The sequence below is a fragment of the Corythoichthys intestinalis genome, chromosome 19 (assembly GCF_030265065.1).
Source record: "Corythoichthys intestinalis isolate RoL2023-P3 chromosome 19, ASM3026506v1, whole genome shotgun sequence".
Classification (NCBI taxonomy): Eukaryota; Metazoa; Chordata; class Actinopteri; order Syngnathiformes; family Syngnathidae; genus Corythoichthys; species Corythoichthys intestinalis.
The window spans coordinates 15075469-15087776 of NC_080413.1; the positions used below are offsets into that span (position 1 = coordinate 15075469).

The following is a 12308-nucleotide window of genomic DNA, read 5'->3' on the forward strand; positions in this document are numbered from 1 at the left end:
TAAATCCAGCATGTGTAGTCATTTTTTTTTATGCTTCTGCACATGCAGGTCAGTTTTCTCAGTGCATGTTGGACTGCGAGTTAGTGTTAATGCATACTACATTTACGGGCTGAATGGAAAAAATGGATATGAAGAAAAATCGGATTTGTGCATTGAGACCTGCGGTATGAACCTAGCCTAAGTATGTCTTTTTTCACATCTTAATACCTTTTTACACTGGAACAGTTTGAATGTGAGCCAAATGAGAGCATTCAACAAACAGGTAATATTGTTTGTTTGAGTTCACTCACAAAGGAAAAAAACGTTTAATGAGCTCTAGTGGCCACAAGACAACACACAATAGAACGCCAATACAAATTTCCCTCCTTAACCACATTAATGTAGCAAAGAGTTGGTGTCGCGAACATATATGCTCATATTATTGACCACAAATATCCGCGTACACCCAAACTTTAGACACAATATATATTACCAACCTCGTTGGTCTGATTAATGGTAATTCAGATAATTAATTAAACCGCACAACGTTCAACCAAACATCCGTGAATTCCGTTTGAGTTCGTTCGACTTAAAAACGGAGACCGATTTCCTTTTTTTAGGTGTGCAGGAGAAACAGTGGAGAAAAAAGCAACTCTGCACTTCACAAATAATTCACGAGGCACTGGAGACATGGATGTGTTCCCAGGCAAAAATGACATCTTCTCACTTTGCTCTCTCAGGATGGCGCTGAACTGAAAGTGGCGGGCACAGAAACTCATCACTTCTTTTCGGACCACCGGGGGGACATCTATTGTGAGACAAAATCTAATTTCACCACACTTCGGCGTCACGCCGAATTATCGGAGGGCCCATTCTGGTATAATATGCGTTGAAAATACCTGAGGAGCGGCTTTATAACGCAATTGAAGCGCAGCTGATTGATTTTGCGACAAGATGTGTAGACCGCAGTCCTAAAGAGCCGGTTCGGAATCCATTTTTGGCCCAAAATAACGGAAAGTTTTGACTTTGGGGAGTCAATTCAAACTTTTTATGAAGAATAAGCAGCAGTGGGAAGTATTTACTAATTTAATGTCCTCACTTTTGAGAAATAATCATGTTCCAGTGCCATTGACGACAATAGACGTCCAATCCGTTTGAACTGGGAGAGGCTGGCAGCCCCAGTCCAAATGGATTGGACGTCTATCGCAGTCAATGTGGGTGAACGAGCTAACTGGCAATTGTTCACTGCTGATTTCGTTCGTGACATAACTTCCCAGCTCTCTCCCAATGGTCTACTTTCACTCGGCTTACACATTTGGATATTTATGAAGCCATGAATTAATCGGCAGGGCAGAGATTTTAATCACATGCACTCTTTCCCCCAGGAGGACCAACATGGAAGAGTTGGTTTAGAAAGAGGAAAGCGAAAGGATTCCAGGGCTGAGAAAGGTGGCTCTACTAATTGCCCTACGTGAGAGTTAAGATAAAAGTTCATGTAGTTAATGGAAAAACTTTCAATTTTTTTTTTTTTTTTATGTCAACTGAGGATAGCGTTACCACGGGTAGGAAACGAAGAAATAATGAGGTGGGGCGCTGAGGTCTTTTTTTTTTTTTTTTTTAACTTGTACAGCTTTTTATAGGATATGGTATGTGCTGCTGATTTGGTTAGCAAAGATGTTTTTACTACTGTGAGGAATGTTCAAAATGGTGGCACAGTGGTGTGAAAAAGTATTAGAATCTTTTGGAATTTATCACATTTCTGCCTAATATCATTATCAAATGTGATCTGATCTTTGTCAAAATCACACAGATGAAAATACAGTGTCTGCTTTAACTAAAACCATCCAAACATTGATAGTTTTTCTTATTTTAATGAGGATAGCATGTAAACAATGACAGAAGGGGGGACAATGAGTAAATAAACCCTCTGCCAAAGGAGACTTAAAGATCAATTGAAACCCATTTTTACCAAACATTTTAAGTCAAGTGTGTGCCCAATCACTGATGAGTGACTTAAAGCTGCCCTGCACACTATAAAACACACATCTGGTATGAATTGTCTTGATGAGAAACATTGTCTGATGTGCATCATGGCTTGGTCAAAATAGCTGTCCGAAGTCCTGCGATCACGGATTGTTGATTTATATAAAGCTGGGAAAGGATACAAAACATTGTTGCACGTTTAATGTTCGCAAAAACGGCACTTGGACAATCAACAGAAAATATTTTGTGGACTGATGAAACCAAAGTTTGGGAGTAACACACAATGTCATTTGTGGAGGAAAATTGGAACAGCTCACCAATATCAACACCTCGTCCCCACCGTGAAGCATGGTGGAGGGAGCGTCATAATTTGGGGCTGTTTTGGTACCTCAGGGCCTGGACAACTTGCAATCATTAATGGAAGAATGGATTCTAAAGTATATCAGGATGTTTTGGAGGAAAACCTGAGGCCGTCTATCAGAAACATGAAGCTAAAATGAGGAAGGATGCTGCAACAAGACAATGATCCAAAACACAGAAGTATATCAACTTCAGAGTGGTTTCAGAAGAACAAAATACACGTTCTGAAGTGGCTAACTCAAAGTCAGACTTGAACCCCATTGAGATGCTGTGGCATGACCTAAAGACAGCGATTCATGCCAGACACCCAGGAATCTGACTGAACTACAGATGTTTTTTCATGAAGAATGAGCCAAGATTAGTCCTGATCAATGTGCCAGACTGATCTGCAGCTACAGGAAGCGTCTGGTTGAAGTTACTACTGCCAAAGGGGGGGGCGTGTCACAAAATATTAATTGTGATTGTTCACTTACTTAATTTTCCCCCTTCTGTCATTGTTTGGATACTATCTTCATTAAAATATGAAAACCTATAAATGTTTGGGTGGTTTTAGTCAAAGCAGACACAGTTTTTTCATCTATGTGATTTTGACAAAGATCAGATCACATTTGATGGTGATTTCATGCAGAAATGAGAAATTCCAAAAGGTTCAGATACTTTTTCATACCACTGTTTTAAAACAAAGGGTAATATCCTCGATATTTTTTGTCCAATATTATCAGAAAAGAGTCAAATATTCTGACACGTTCAATTGCTTTGGTAGTAACTGCCATTGTGTCCTTATGTCTAATTACAGTCTCTGTTGTTGCTGTTTCCCACACATCTGCCATATTCTTGCGGAGCTGCTGACAGATTGAGTGACAGATCCGCCGCCAGACAAACCCACCAACCCTCTGTCATGAGCCCAAATAACATCTCCATGGCGATGGCGGCAAAAATACTGTGCTCAAAGCTGCTTTTATTGCAGCGTAAACTAAAAAAAGAACAGAACTTGATAACATGTTCTTGCATGATAAACACAGCTGAATATATCTGTCAAATAGAGGAAGAGGTTCGCACCCAGCTTGTCTGTGAAATTGGAGTTTTTAGACCAATATAATGGCATACAGATTAACGAAGTGGCTCAGAGGTAGAGTAGTTGTTCCCGAATCCAGAGGTTGTCGGGTCAATTCTCCACCCTGATAAGCTTGTCTAAGCATTCTTAATCAAGATACTGAACCCCACGCTGCTCCTGGAGCTGTGTCATCAGTAGGTGGATTGGGATGAAGTGTGAAGTGCTTTAAGGGTCTTGAAGATGGAAAAGCGCAATACAAGTATGACTCTATTTACCATTCTTGCAGATGGTGGTGTTTTGCATTGTTTAGATTTCAGACCAGCTGAGTTTTTTAGTAGAAAACCATGCGGTAAATTATGACTTGATTTTGAGGGCCGGAAATGTCAACATGTTGGAGGAAGTCACAAAAGTTTAGGCACCGTACACTCAACCTGGATACATACATGGTATAAACAGAGTATGTTGTGGTAGTTAGTCTCAAACTCATTGATTTTAATGACCAATAGTATTGTTGGCACGGTGGCAGAGTGGTTAGCACGTCCGCCTCACAGTTCAGCGACCAAGGTTCAAACCCGAGCTCTGGCCTTCCTGTATGGAGTTTGCATGTTCTCCCCGTGCCTGTGTGGGTCTTTCTCCAGGTACTCCGTTTCCCACCACAGTCCAAAAAGGTAGGCTGATCGGACACTCTAAATTGGCACAATTAGTGTGCGAGTATGGTTGTTTGTCTCCTTGTGCCCTGCAATTGGCTAGCAACCGATTCAGGGTGTACCCTGCCTACTGCCCATAGTTAGCTGGGATTGGCTCCGCCGCCGCCAAGACCCTAATGAGGATAAGCGTCTCAGAAAAAGAATGAATGGTCACAAAAGTGGAAAATATTAGTTTAAGCTTTTTGTTCAAACAAAGGCCTAACATTAATTTACTAAAGCACGCAACTGAACTATATTTGGGCGATAAATCTTAGTACTACACTAAAGCCTGAGTTATACTCCCGTGTTGCGGTGACGGTGCAGCGACTACGGCGTCATTCGACATTCGATAGTTCTGCGGTGAGGGAACGCGTTGCTCTGTAATTCACCACCAAGCCACTAGAGGGGTGTGGCGTTATGTTTGTACGGTTTTGGGACATGCTTGTTGACTTCCGCTAGTCTAGTTTAAGGGAGAAAAAATAAACAATGCAAGATGGAACTCTTGAAAGTAAATATTCTGCTCATCAACATTGAATAAATATTGAACATACAAATATTGAGGGGCAGGCAACGCAGAAGACTGTTTCGAGGCGGTCTGGCCGACTTTTGATGCCGCACAGAGAGTTTTAGACTCGGGTGGAGAGAGCTAGCTGTGGCGGCTAGCTTCAAACTGGCGTCGAGCACTGCGTTCAAGGTCTGCAAAGCCCTCCAGCCCGATTTGTTTGCCGTGTCCTACAACCAGCCAGTGGGAAGCCATAGCAGATTTCTGGCATCTATGGAACTTCCCAAACTGCTTTGGGAGCCTTGATTTTAACGTTATCGTAAAAAGCACCGAGGCACTCTCAATCAGTGATGATGTATCGTGTGTGAACTGTGTGTTATTGAAAATTAAAGATCAAAACAACTCTTTTGACAACAAATCTGTGCTTTATTCTTCATATACTTGAAGTGTGACACGTAAATAAGTCACAGACTCATAGCAAACATATGTACACAATAAATGATGAAGTGCACCAACCAAAAATACGACATAAAGTGATAAAAAGTTGGCAGTTTTTGGCCACTGGGTCACCGCTTCGTGTGGCCACTCTATTCCGAAGACACGCGTCTCGGTGGTTCTTCCATTTTTTTTCAGTTGCCGACCTTGCCATTTGGCAATCACAATAATGTCTGGACGAGACTTGCTCTTCGATGATACTCGCGTCGGCTTGGTACATTTTTGCGTGTAGAAAATAATGTTTGATTCTATTCTACAATGGCGGTGATCTCGTGCTGAACCGGAAACAACAGTCTGAGCGGACCAATCACAGTCCGTTTCTGCCACGTCATACGCGTCTACGCGACGCGAAGGTTAGAAAATTCGAGAGGAGTGCGTCAGGCTACGGCGCAGGGTCGCAACTCGGGTCTTCCTTGACGGCGCAGGTCTGACGCGGAAGTATAACTCGGCCTTAATACTGAATGCAAACCTTTTAAAGTAAGCGTCCCAAAATCAGTATCATCAGAATCATTATCAGTAAATAGTCTGGGTGAGTGTGTGCAACATAAAAGTATCGTGAAAAAAAGGTTTCTAATATCAACAAAGAATAAAGTACAAACAACACAGCCATCTTTATTAATAGCAACTGAGTACATGAACGGTGTACATGAACTTGAACAACTGTTCATGTTCTCAATTTTTATTCATCACGAAGATTGGATAACTTTGTCTAAGTTAACCTAAGCTATGCTAGTTTGTACTGTGATTTTAAAAAAATGAAAAATGAATGAATTAATAAATAAATAAAGCCCAGGGCAAAAACACGCAGGCTGCACAACCACTTAACTTGTATGTCAAATAAAGGGCCACGAAATACTATCCTGGGAGCTACAATTATCCAGCAGGGTGCAAATTTGACACCAATGCTTTAAAAATTCTAATTAATTTCATGTTGCTATCTAAACAGCAGTGGTGATTGCTCTAAGACTGCAAACAAAGCTCAGCTTCCCCTACAATGTCAAAAAATATGATGAAATGATCAAATGTACCTGTATACTGTTGTGTGTTCATGTCATTAGACTATATATGTGCTACAACGCTCTCAACTTTTGTTCAGAATTAGCTTCATATCACTGGTTACGATGCGGCTTGCTTTTCATTCATATGCAAAGCTTCACAGTCCTTTAAACCAGGGATCCCCAACCACCAGGCTATGGACCGGTGTTCAGCCATTCCTTACTACGCGGCGAAACGTCCTACACAATGCTTACCGTGCTTGCGCAACAATCCGCACACATGCGCAACCATCCACACGCATGCGCACATCGGTTAGAAGCGGCGAGTACTCACTATTTTTGTTTTTTTTTATTTCGTTTTTTACAACCTTTTCATTGCCTCAAAGATACTTTTTGATTGTTTTACCCTATAATTCTTTTAAACATTGTGTTTTTTTGTGTTAGCTTTGAAGCAGTTGACCACACTAGTCACGTACGTATTTAAACCGTCCTTATTTGATATAACTACATTTAAGTATTAAGGCATTTTTTTAGTACGTTCTGCCTGCATGCATCGAAACAAAACAAGTTTAGAGCGCTCGGTAGTACTTTAGGTGTCAAATTCGACTAATGTGGGACGTTTCGTCGATGTAGGAGATTTTGGCAGAACACCAGTATCGGTCTGTGGCGCATTTGCTACCAGGCTGCAGAGAAATAATTAATCATTTGTTAACAACCGCAATCTGGCATTTACCTCTTGACACAGCTATACTAATCCAAGTACAGATGTGTATATGTCGCCCTCTTGTGGTTGGCCGCCCTTACTGGGGTGTTTGCAGCCCAGTCAATGTAAACAGCAACGTTAGCTGCTGTTGGATGTGCGCTGCGGGCGGCGACGTCTTAGGACAGCTATTTTTTGCGGGGGAAAGGGCCACCTGCTGAGCCAGAAGAGGAGCCTACAACCTTTTCTGCATAATATGTGGCTAAACGCTAGCAAACGAGGCAACAAAAGCAAATGCACCGAGAGCATCGTACCTCATGGCGAACCGTATTGCTAAAGCCAAGAAACCTTTCACCATTGGAGGTAAAACAAAAGGTTGGGGACCACTGCTTTAACCCTTTAACACCGAATGTGTCGGATGCGACACATTTACACATATCATCTTTGAAGCCTCGTAACGCTGTAATTACGTCACCCACGTGCCCCTGGTTGCTCTCGTTTGAAAGTACGGAAGTTGATGTCCACACCAGTTTTTATTTGATGTCAATCGACCAAGTAAAACGGGAGATAATGTCATTTGAGTTTTATAGTATTATTGCACTCATAAATATGCATTGACACGCTGCATGGACCATGTGTCTATCTCCATATTTCCATCATTTCTTGTCCTTTTTTCAAAACCGAAAGCAGCACAAAAGACTACATATCCCAAGAGCCGTTGTGATGTCAAGAAGGACGAACCTAATGTGAACATTTTTAATAAATTGACGAGCAAGGCGCCAACTAAGGGAAAGGAGACACGCGTAGCAAGCAACGGCCGGCTGGATTGAGCGAGCGACTTTGAAACGTGCAGAATGAATCGAAAAGTAAATTTAGCGCAAGCTAATGCATTATTTCATCAACTCAAGGAATAGGATGAGCTCTATTTATCATTGTTTTCCTCGGATCAGTCGGCGTCTCGGCGAGTAGAAGTGACAGCAGAGCGCAAACGGCGGATGAGCAGGCTGTGTGACGTTGTATGTGACGCAGCTTAGTGACATGTTCAAAAACAAACTTTATTGAGTGTGCAAAAAAAAAAAAAAAAAAAACTATTGGGTCGCATACTTAAAAAAATTTGAATTGAACTGAACTACTTGTCAATATTTTTGAAAATACTTTTTTTTCAACGTTTGTTATTTTTTCTTCACTATGAATCTTTTCAATTTTTATATAGATGTGTGTTCGAGAAGCTTGATTGCATGTACATACAGTATATACCTTCGATAAGGTGATGTGTACAATACCTAACTTCACAAAGAGATATCCTCCAAACCCTTTTTGTGTTGGATAATATATTTTAAAAAAATCTCACTATTTTGCACTGTATATAACATGTTTTGACCATAGTATATGTGAAGGCCAAAAACGCCTATGACCATAGCTGCTGTTTGTGTTGAATTGTCAAACATAAAACTATTCAATCATATGTTTTTCTATTGAATGTTTATCCTAGCAAGTTAAATAAATATTATCAAGCTTCAAAACGGTTGGTCGAGCATGTTTGGTTGTCAGTGGGACTTGAACATTACAAATTTTGAAAAAAGATTTTGGGATTTTTTTTGTCTTTTTGGGTCCAAAATGTGGATTAAAGTTTGTCAGTGAAGAAAACAACAGTTTGGACATGAAGTTCAAGGTATCCTGAAAAAGGGACCCAACTTGGCCATTGTGAACAGTTTTTTCTTTGAAATATAAAGGCAACATCAAAGGCATGCAAATTCGGCCAAAATAGGCTTAGGTGTTAAAGAGCATACGACATGAGAAAAAAAGTCTTATATGGCATTATTATGTGAATTAGAATCATATTTTGAGACGATTCGACGATATACAACAATTTAGCAAAGCACAGATGACGAGAAATTAGTCTTTGAATCTGCCGGTTAGCCACGCCTACCATTATAAGGCTTTAGCGTCCCCAACAGGTGGATGACGTCAGTGGTAGACTGGGCTCATCGGTTTTACTATTCAGCCCATTGAGGGGGAATTATTCACAACGAGGAAAACGCGACGAAGAGAGCCACAAAATGTCATTGTTTCAGTCTCTCTACTCCAATATTTTTGCAGGATATTCTTTTTATCCAAGTATTTCCCCCCAATAGCTATATAAATGGCTTGAGAAGGACCAGTCAGCCCGTAGAGGGGGAACTATTCACAACGAGGAAAACGCGACGACGAGAGCTGCAAAATGTCATTGTTTCTGTCTCTTTGCTTCAATATTTTTAGAGGATATTCTTTTTATCCAAGTATTTTCCCCAATTGCTAAATAAATGGCATGGTCATGACAAATAACAGTCTTGTGCTAAATGGAATATGAAATCATAAAAATGCATTTATTCAGAACGACATGGCAAAATTACTCCATAATGGTCAAAACTGTCGACTTCACCTTTACTGTCGCACCTCCCGAACGATATTTTATGACACCTAAATCGGACACATGTAATTTCCCTTCCCCGGCTTTGGAGAATGTAAACAAACCAAAAGGCGTGACAGCTAGCCGACATGCTAACCCGAACCGAGTGATGTTTCAAAGTCTTCCACGTGGAAAATCACACATAACTAGCCTGGATTATTTGACATGATGACTGGGTTGTCGATTGTCTTCGCGGATCGGCAAACCGCCCGGCGGAGAGCAATTTACAGTTCGTTCCCCGGAGGAGGGTGGCGGCAGTTGTTTTGCAGCTAACGTGCTGCTATAACGTGCATGAGGAGAGCTTTTTACATGCCTATCAATGATCAAACGTAAGTAGTCCTTTATTTAAAGAAAGTTTGTAGTGTTTACTTTGTAATCGCTGTATTTATATTTGACATAATACAAAACAAGATGTTTACTCACTTCCTCGTATGCCCAATGGTCCCACAGTAAATATCCACGTAGGGTTGTTCCGATCATGTTTTTTTGCTCCCGATCCGATCGTTTTAGTTTGAGTATCTGCCGATCCCGATATTTCCCGATCTGATTGCTTTTTTTGGCTCCCGATTCAATTCCGATCATTCCCGATAATTTTTCCCGATCATATACATGTTGGCAATGCATTAAGAAAAAAATGAATAAAACTCGGACGAATATATACATTCAACATACAGTACATAAGTACTGTATTTGTTTATTATGACAATAAATCCTCAAGATGGCATTTACATTATTAACATTCTTTCTGTGAGAGGGATCCACCGATAGAAAGACTTGGGACTTTGTGTATTGTGACTAAATACTGCCATCTAGTGTATTTGTTGAGCTTTCAGTTCAGATACTGCAGCATGCCCCAAGGCATGATGGGAAAGTGGAACCATGATGGGAAGTAAAACCATGACTGTGAGTCATGCTAACAATGGATATAGCATCTGTGCTTTAGGAAATAAGTATTAATTGCTAGACAATGATTTATTACCATCTTTCTTCCCCACATTGCTTCCCATGACTTGTCTAATAGCAGGAAGAAAGTTTGCAAGGTTTCAATTAAATGGGAAACAGATTCAAAGGCTACCCAAATTCACTCTGCTCAATTAATGCCGGTTTTTATCTCTCTTTGAGGGTAAGACAGCGTCACAACAGATTGAATTAATTTATATATTAAAAAAAGGCATGGCCGATATTATATTGCTGATTCCGATACTTTGAAAATGACGTGATCGGACCCGATCGATCAGGACATCTCTAATCCACGGCGAATGGGAACCTTTTGAAAGTCCAAAAAGGCGCATACGCCTCTCCCTCTTACAGAATAAATTTTCTGCAGCCGTTTGGCTGGTGTGATGCGAAAAATAAACGTATTAATCTGCAAAATCAGCTGAATCCTTCGTCCTCATACACAACAGTACGCTGTATAGTGAAGAGGACGTCTTCTACCGTACACGTCACAGCGCCCTCCTCCTCAATGCAAGACCGAAACCGGAAGTCACTCATTTTCATGGCGCGGGATTCAAAAAACTAAATAAATATAGCGATTGCTTCCACACAGATCCAAGCGGTCCATATCATTCAGGAGCATAAAATACCGCATGTATTATGAAATAAACATGTTTTTTGTGTCACATGCACTTTAAAGGGTTAAACAGTGTGGACGCTGTGAAACGAGACGAGTCATTGGCTAAAGGCTGGGTTTATCCCGCCCATCGGACACTGTGTGTCTGTGGAGTCTATGGGCAATGGGAGGGGCTCGTCTGGCCGCTCCGCCTCTCCTCTTTTTCTGTTGTAGCTACTTGTGTTTGATACTTGACTTCTGGCACTCTAGTTTCTTTCCCTACCGAGCAGTGGGCTTCGCTGAGCCCTTCCACCATCACAAAGCACTCACAGGCAGATACTACACTTTGAACTTCCCTTCATTGAAAGATCCGCATCCGTCACTGCTAAACAGGTAGGTTAAGAATGCGAATAGCTCGGCACAATACAGGACATCTTCATTTGCCAAACCACTTTGGTTAAGTCTCTGGGTGCAATTCCACATCCTGTGCTTGCTTCTCATTAGATGTTGAGGAGATAAAAGCTTTGAAGATGGCAGGGAAAGAGGACGCTAAATGCATCATGCTACCACTCTCCCTTTCTGTCTCATTCTGGAATATTTCATGTATTCAAGCTCAGAGCAAGAACTCGGCTATGTTATGATTTATGACAAACACACAATACATGTTGGCAGCTTTCGTTGCTCTCCTAAAATGACACTTACACCCCTGCCAATGGTGTGTAGTGTCAAAGTAGTGCGCTACAAAAAGGTACAACTAGAACATTGATACACGTCGAGGGCAGAAGAAGAACGTTTGGGAAGGAGATCCCGCGTGTGCTGAAATTATAGTGTTACATGTAGAAAAGCAGCTTATGCAAATGATGTTTAGTAATAAGCGCCTCGGAGCGGGCGTGACAGAGTTCGACTCCGCGCCGCCACTCAGGATGATAAACCAAAAACGACTGCTGCTTGTCGACGCTTTCGGAGGGCGAGCGGAGACAAGAAGCTGTGGTATCGCTTGCCAACGTGCTGGGATAATTGAGTAGGTGGCGAATGAACATTTAAGAATAGTCGACGGGAGGAAGGACTCATCGCACATTAGCGAGCGCGACACTACGTAGGATTGTTGGTGTTAATCGTGCACTTAGGAAACGCCAAAAAAGAACAAAAAAAGGCCCCAAAAATGAAGGGAATTCTAAAATAGGAGCAAAATGAAACAAATTTTACCAGGGTTGGCTGCAAGTGCTTCAAAACTCCAAAGCAAACAAGAACAAAGCAAAAGGAAAACAAAGGCACCCGTTGGATGTGAATGCTGTTATGAAAGGTTCTTTTTGTTAGCCTGGTGTTGTTGTTAGATTATGTAATAGAGGTCAATGGCCATCTGTACTCTGCCAATTGGCGTGTCAGGATATGTAAGCATATCGCCCAGGTTACAGAAATTCAATGGCCCAAAAGCTATTAATAATGCGATGAAAACAAGCTACTATTATCATCATAATAATGAACTAGCCAGCTATTTACCCAGCATCATTTTTTCCCGCATCTGTAAATACGTCCGTTAAAAAGACACAGGT

At 41.2% G+C, this 12308-nt stretch overlaps 2 protein-coding genes across 4 annotated transcripts in view; one reads left to right on the forward strand and one right to left on the reverse strand.

The window, feature by feature from the left end:
* The window catches only part of grm1a (glutamate receptor, metabotropic 1a), an 82678-nt gene that overhangs the window by 40580 nt on the left and 29790 nt on the right, over positions 1 to 12308 (reverse strand). The window lies entirely within an intron of this gene.
* Positions 10982 to 12308, forward strand: part of LOC130907320 (F-box only protein 30-like) — a 40481-nt gene continuing 39154 nt past the window's right edge. For both annotated transcript variants that reach the window (XM_057822246.1, XM_057822249.1), the window contains exon 1: positions 10982 to 11148. The gene's annotated coding sequence lies outside the window, so the exon portion shown is untranslated. The remainder of the gene's footprint in view (positions 11149 to 12308) is intronic.